The sequence below is a fragment of the Mixophyes fleayi genome, chromosome 7 (genome assembly GCF_038048845.1).
Source record: "Mixophyes fleayi isolate aMixFle1 chromosome 7, aMixFle1.hap1, whole genome shotgun sequence".
Classification (NCBI taxonomy): Eukaryota; Metazoa; Chordata; class Amphibia; order Anura; family Limnodynastidae; genus Mixophyes; species Mixophyes fleayi.
Window position 1 is genome coordinate 153,569,217 of NC_134408.1, and position 8,326 is coordinate 153,577,542.

Here is an 8,326-nt window from a genome sequence, read left to right on the forward strand (position 1 = left end):
TATAGTAACTGTGCCCTAGATACCCCACGTTCACCTTCTGCCCCCCCTCTAACATCGTCCCTCTGTGCATAATACCTGTGCCCTAGATACCCCACGTTCACCTTCTGCCCCCCCCTCTAACATCGTCCCTCTGTGCATAGTAACTGTGCCCTAGATACCCCACATTCACCTTCTGCCCCCCCCTCTAACATCGTCCCTCTGTGCATAGTAACTGTGCCCTAGATACCCCACGTTCACCTTCTGCCCCCCCTCTAACATCGTCCCTCTGTGCATAATAACTGTGCCCTAGATACCCCACATTCACCTTCTGCCCCCCCTCTAACATCGTCCCTCTGTGCATAGTAACTGTGCCCTAGATACCCCACGTTCACCTTCTGCCCCCCCTCTAACATCGTCCCTCTGTGCATAGTAACTGTGCCCTAGATACCCCACATTCACCTTCTGCCCCCCTCTAACATCGTCCCTCTGTGCATAGTAACTGTGCCCTAGATACCCCACGTTCACCTTCTGCCCCCCTCTAACATCGTCCCTCTGTGCATAGTAACTGTGCCCTAGATACCCCACATTCACCTTCTGCCCCCCCTCTAACATCGTCCCTCTGTGCATAGTAACTGTGCCCTAGATACCCCACGTTCACCTTCTGCCCCCCCTCTAACATCGTCCCTCTGTGCATAGTAACTGTGCCCTAGATACCCCACATTCACCTTCTGCCCCCCCTCTAACATCGTCCCTCTGTGCATAGTAACTGTGCCCTAGATACCCCACGTTCACCTTCTGCCCCCCTCTAACATCGTCCCTCTGTGCATAGTAACTGTGCCCTAGATACCCCACGTTCACCTTCTGCCCCCCTCTAACATCGTCCCTCTGTGCATAATAACTGTGCCCTAGATACCCCACGTTCACCTTCTGCCCCCCCTCTAACATCGTCCCTCTGTGCATAGTAACTGTGCCCTAGATACCCCACATTCACCTTCTGCCCCCCCTCTAACATCGTCCCTCTGTGCATAATAACTGTGCCCTAGATACCCCACATTCACCTTCTGCCCCCCTCTAACATCGACCCTCTGTGCATAGTAACTGTGCCCTAGATACCCCACGTTCACCTTCTGCCCCCCCTCTAACATCGTCCCTCTGTGCATAATAACTGTGCCCTAGATACCCCACGTTCACCTTCTGCCCCCCCCTCTAACATCGTCCCTCTGTGCATAGTAACTGTGCCCTAGATACCCCACATTCACCTTCTGCCCCCCCTCTAACATCGTCCCTCTGTGCATAGTAACTGTGCCCTAGATACCCCACATTCACCTTCTGCCCCCTCTAACATCGTCCCTCTGTGCATAATAACTGTGCCCTAGATACCCCACGTTCACCTTCTGCCCCCCCCTAACATCGTCCCTCTGTGCATAATAACTGCGCCCTAGATACCCCACGTTCACCTTCTGCCCCCTCTAACATCGTCCCTCTGTGCATAATAACTGTGCCCTAGATACCCCACGTTCACCTTCTGCCCCCCTCTAACATCGTCCCTCTGTGCATAATAACTGTGCCCTAGATACCCCACGTTCACCTTCTGCCCCCCTCTAACATCGTCCCTCTGTGCATAGTAACTGTGCCCTAGATACCCCACATTCACCTTCTGCCCCCTCTAACATCGTCCCTCTGTGCATAATAACTGTGCCCTAGATACCCCACGTTCACCTTCTGCCCCCCCTAACATCGTCCCTCTGTGCATAATAACTGCGCCCTAGATACCCCACGTTCACCTTCTGCCCCCCTCTAACATCGTCCCTCTGTGCATAGTAACTGTGCCCTAGATACCCCACATTCACCTTCTGCCCCCTCTAACATCGTCCCTCTGTGCATAATAACTGTGCCCTAGATACCCCACATTCACCTTCTGCCCCCCTCTAACATCGTCCCTCTGTGCATAGTAACTGTGCCCTAGATACCCCACGTTCACCTTCTGCCCCCCCTCTAACATCGTCCCTCTGTGCATTGTAACTGTGCCCTAGATACCCCACGTTCACCTTCTGCCCCCCCTCTAACATCGACCCTCTGTGCATAGTAACTGCGCCCTAGATACCCCACGTTCACGTTCTGCCCCCCCTCTAACATCGACCCTCTGTGCATAGTAACTGTGCCCTAGATACCCCACGTTCACCTTCTGCCCCCCCCTAACATCGTCCCTCTGTGCATAGTAACTGTGCCCTAGATACCCCACGTTCACCTTCTGCCCCCCCTCTAACATCGTCCCTCTGTGCATTGTAACTGTGCCCTAGATACCCCACGTTCACCTTCTGCCCCCCCTCTAACATCGTCCCTCTGTGCATTGTAACTGTGCCCTAGATACCCCACGTTCACCTTCTGCCCCCCCTCTAACATCGTCCCTCTGTGCATAATAACTGTGCCCTAGATACCCCACGTTCACCTTCTGCCCCCCCTCTAACATCGACCCTCTGTGCATAATAACTGTGCCCTAGATACCCCACATTCACCTTCTGCCCCCCCTCTAACATCGACCCTCTGTGCATAATAACTGTGCCCTAGATACCCCACGTTCACCTTCTGCCCCCCCTCTAACATCGTCCCTCTGTGCATAATAACTGTGCCCTAGATACCCCACGTTCACCTTCTGCCCCCCCTCTAACATCGTCCCTCTGTGCATAGTAACTGTGCCCTAGATACCCCACATTCACCTTCTGCCCCCCCTCTAACATCGTCCCTCTGTGCATAGTAACTGTGCCCTAGATACCCCACATTCACCTTCTGCCCCCCTCTAACATCGTCCCTCTGTGCATAGTAACTGTGCCCTAGATACCCCACATTCACCTTCTGCCCCCCCTCTAACATCGTCCCTCTGTGCATAATAACTGTGCCCTAGATACCCCACATTCACCTTCTGCCCCCCCTCTAACATCGTCCCTCTGTGCATAGTAACTGTGCCCTAGATACCCCACGTTCACCTTCTGCCCCCCTCTAACATCGTCCCTCTGTGCATAATAACTGCGCCCTAGATACCCCACGTTCACCTTCTGCCCCCCCTCTAACATCGTCCCTCTGTGCATAGTAACTGTGCCCTAGATACCCCACATTCACCTTCTGCCCCCCCTCTAACATCGTCCCTCTGTGCATAATAACTGTGCCCTAGATACCCCACATTCACCTTCTGCCCCCCTCTAACATCGACCCTCTGTGCATAGTAACTGTGCCCTAGATACCCCACGTTCACCTTCTGCCCCCCCTCTAACATCGTCCCTCTGTGCATAGTAACTGTGCCCTAGATACCCCACGTTCACCTTCTGCCCCCCCTCTAACATCGTCCCTCTGTGCATAATACCTGTGCCCTAGATACCCCACGTTCACCTTCTGCCCCCCCTCTAACATCGTCCCTCTGTGCATAGTAACTGTGCCCTAGATACCCCACATTCACCTTCTGCCCCCCCTCTAACATCGTCCCTCTGTGCATAGTAACTGTGCCCTAGATACCCACGTTCACCTTCTGCCCCCCCTCTAACATCGTCCCTCTGTGCATAATAACTGTGCCCTAGATACCCCACATTCACCTTCTGCCCCCCTCTAACATCGTCCCTCTGTGCATAGTAACTGTGCCCTAGATACCCCACGTTCACCTTCTGCCCCCCCTCTAACATCGTCCCTCTGTGCATAGTAACTGTGCCCTAGATACCCCACATTCACCTTCTGCCCCCCTCTAACATCGTCCCTCTGTGCATAGTAACTGTGCCCTAGATACCCCACGTTCACCTTCTGCCCCCCTCTAACATCGTCCCTCTGTGCATAGTAACTGTGCCCTAGATACCCCACATTCACCTTCTGCCCCCCCTCTAACATCGTCCCTCTGTGCATAGTAACTGTGCCCTAGATACCCCACGTTCACCTTCTGCCCCCCTCTAACATCGTCTTCTGTGCATAGTAACTGTGCCCTAGATACCCCACATTCACCTTCTGCCCCCCCTCTAACATCGTCCCTCTGTGCATAGTAACTGTGCCCTAGATACCCCACGTTCACCTTCTGCCCCCCTCTAACATCGTCCCTCTGTGCATAATAACTGTGCCCTAGATACCCCACGTTCACCTTCTGCCCCCCTCTAACATCGTCCCTCTGTGCATAGTAACTGTGCCCTAGATACCCCACGTTCACCTTCTGCCCCCCTCTAACATCGTCCCTCTGTGCATAATAACTGTGCCCTAGATACCCCACGTTCACCTTCTGCCCCCCTCTAACATCGTCCCTCTGTGCATAGTAACTGTGCCCTAGATACCCCACATTCACCTTCTGCCCCCCCTCTAACATCGTCCCTCTGTGCATAATAACTGTGCCCTAGATACCCCACATTCACCTTCTGCCCCCCCTCTAACATCGACCCTCTGTGCATAGTAACTGTGCCCTAGATACCCCACGTTCACCTTCTGCCCCCCCTCTAACATCGTCCCTCTGTGCATAATAACTGTGCCCTAGATACCCCACGTTCACCTTCTGCCCCCCCCTCTAACATCGTCCCTCTGTGCATAGTAACTGTGCCCTAGATACCCCACATTCACCTTCTGCCCCCCCTCTAACATCGTCCCTCTGTGCATAGTAACTGTGCCCTAGATACCCCACATTCACCTTCTGCCCCCTCTAACATCGTCCCTCTGTGCATAATAACTGTGCCCTAGATACCCCACGTTCACCTTCTGCCCCCCCCTAACATCGTCCCTCTGTGCATAATAACTGCGCCCTAGATACCCCACGTTCACCTTCTGCCCCCTCTAACATCGTCCCTCTGTGCATAATAACTGTGCCCTAGATACCCCACGTTCACCTTCTGCCCCCTCTAACATCGTCCCTCTGTGCATAATAACTGTGCCCTAGATACCCCACGTTCACCTTCTGCCCCCCTCTAACATCGTCCCTCTGTGCATAGTAACTGTGCCCTAGATACCCCACATTCACCTTCTGCCCCCTCTAACATCGTCCCTCTGTGCATAATAACTGTGCCCTAGATACCCCACGTTCACCTTCTGCCCCCCCCTAACATCGTCCCTCTGTGCATAATAACTGCGCCCTAGATACCCCACGTTCACCTTCTGCCCCCCCTCTAACATCGTCCCTCTGTGCATAGTAACTGTGCCCTAGATACCCCACATTCACCTTCTGCCCCCTCTAACATCGTCCCTCTGTGCATAATAACTGTGCCCTAGATACCCCACATTCACCTTCTGCCCCCCTCTAACATCGTCCCTCTGTGCATAGTAACTGTGCCCTAGATACCCCACGTTCACCTTCTCCCCCCCTCTAACATCGTCCCTCTGTGCATAGTAACTGTGCCCTAGATACCCCACGTTCACCTTCTGCCCCCCCTCTAACATCGTCCCTCTGTGCATAATAACTGTGCCCTAGATACCCCACGTTCACCTTCTGCCCCCCCTCTAACATCGTCCCTCTGTGCATAGTAACTGTGCCCTAGATACCCCACGTTCACCTTCTGCCCCCCCTCTAACAATGTCCCTCTGTGCATAGTAACTGTGCCCTAGATACCCCACGTTCACCTTCTGCCCCCCCTCTAACATCGTCCCTCTGTGCATAATAACTGTGCCCTAGATACCCCACATTCACCTTCTGCCCCCTCTAACATCGTCCCTCTGTGCATAGTAACTGTGCCCTAGATACCCCACGTATCACCTTCTGCCCCCCCTCTAACATCGTCCCTCTGTGCATAGTAACTGTGCCCTAGATACCCCACGTTCACCTTCTGCCCCCCCTCTAACATCGTCCCTCTGTGCATAATAACTGTGCCCTAGATACCCCACATTCACCTTCTGCCCCCTCTAACATCGTCCCTCTGTGCATAGTAACTGTGCCCTAGATACCCCACGTATCACCTTCTGCCCCCCCTCTAACATCGTCCCTCTGTGCATAGTAACTGTGCCCTAGATACCCCACGTTCACCTTCTGCCGCCCCTCTAACATCGTCCCTCTGTGCATAGTAACTGTGCCCTAGATACCCCACGTTCACCTTCTGCCCCCCCTCTAACAATGTCCCTCTGTGCATAGTAACTGTGCCCTAGATACCCCACGTTCACCTTCTGCCCCCCCTCTAACATCGTCCCTCTGTGCATAATAACTGTGCCCTAGATACCCCACATTCACCTTCTGCCCCCTCTAACATCGTCCCTCTGTGCATAGTAACTGTGCCCTAGATACCCCACGTATCACCTTCTGCCCCCCCCTCTAACATCGTCCCTCTGTGCATAGTAACTGTGCCCTAGATACCCCACGTATCACCTTCTGCCCCCCCTCTAACATCGTCCCTCTGTGCATAATAACTGTGCCCTAGATACCCCACGTATCACCTTCTGCCCCCCCTCTAACATCGTCCCTCTGTGCATAGTAACTGTGCCCTAGATACCCCACGTTCACCTTCTGCCCCCCCTCTAACATCGACCCTCTGTGCATAGTAACTGTGCCCTAGATACCCCACGTTCACCTTCTGCCCCCCCTCTAACATCGTCCCTCTGTGCATAATAACTATGCCCTAGATACCCCACATTCACCTTCTGCCCCCCCTCTAACATCGACCCTCTGTGCATAGTAACTGTGCCCTAGATACCCCACGTTCACCTTCTGCCCCCCCTCTAACATCGTCCCTCTGTGCATAGTAACTGTGCCCTAGATACCCCACGTTCACCTTCTGCCTCCCCTCTAACATCGTCCCTCTGTGCATAATAACTGTGCCCTAGATACCCCACATTCACCTTCTGCCCCCCCTCTAACATCGTCCCTCTGTGCATAATAACTGTGCCCTAGATACCCCACATTCACCTTCTGCCCCCCCTCTAACATCGTCCCTCTGTGCATAGTAACTGTGCCCTAGATACCCCACATTCACCTTCTCCCCCCTCTAACATCGTCCCTCTGTGCATAATAACTGTGCCCTAGATACCCCACATTCACCTTCTGCCCCCCCTCTAACATCGTCCCTCTGTGCATAGTAACTGTGCCCTAGATACCCCACATTCACCTTCTGCCCCCCCTCTAACATCGTCCCTCTGTGCATAGTAACTGTGCCCTAGATACCCCACGTATCACCTTCTGCCCCCCCTCTAACATCGTCCCTCTGTGCATAGTAACTGTGCCCTAGATACCCCACGTTCACCTTCTGCCCCCCCTCTAACATCGACCCTCTGTGCATAGTAACTGTGCCCTAGATACCCCACGTTCACCTTCTGCCCCCCCTCTAACATCGTCCCTCTGTGCATAATAACTGTGCCCTAGATACCCCACATTCACCTTCTGCCCCCCCTCTAACATCGTCCCTCTGTGCATAGTAACTGTGCCCTAGATACCCCACGTTCACCTTCTGCCCCCTCTAACATCGTCCCTCTGTGCATAGTAACTGTGCCCTAGATACCCCACGTTCACCTTCTGCCCCCCCTCTAACATCGTCCCTCTGTGCATAGTAACTGTGCCCTAGATACCCCACATTCACCTTCTCCCCCCTCTAACATCGTCCCTCTGTGCATAGTAACTGTGCCCTAGATACCCCACGTTCACCTTCTGCCCCCCCTCTAACATCGTCCCTCTGTGCATAGTAACTGTGCCCTAGATACCCCACATTCACCTTCTCCCCCCTCTAACATCGTCCCTCTGTGCATAGTAACTGTGCCCTAGATACCCCACGTTCACCTTCTGCCCCCCCTCTAACATCGTCCCTCTGTGCATAGTAACTGTGCCCTAGATACCCCACGTTCACCTTCTGCCCCCTCTAACATCGTCCCTCTGTGCATAATAACTGTGCCCTAGATACCCCACGTTCACCTTCTGCCCCCCTCTAACATCGTCCCTCTGTGCATAGTAACTGTGCCCTAGATACCCCACATTCACCTTCTGCCCCCTCTAACATCGTCCCTCTGTGCATAATAACTGTGCCCTAGATACCCCACGTTCACCTTCTGCCCCCCCCTAACATCGTCCCTCTGTGCATAATAACTGCGCCCTAGATACCCCACGTTCACCTTCTGCCCCCCCTCTAACATCGTCCCTCTGTGCATAGTAACTGTGCCCTAGATACCCCACATTCACCTTCTGCCCCCTCTAACATCGTCCCTCTGTGCATAATAACTGTGCCCTAGATACCCCACATTCACCTTCTGCCCCCCTCTAACATCGTCCCTCTGTGCATAGTAACTGTGCCCTAGATACCCCACGTTCACCTTCTCCCCCCCTCTAACATCGTCCCTCTGTGCATAGTAACTGTGCCCTAGATACCCCACGTTCACCTTCTGCCCCCCCTCTAACATCGTCCCTCTGTGCATAATAACTGTG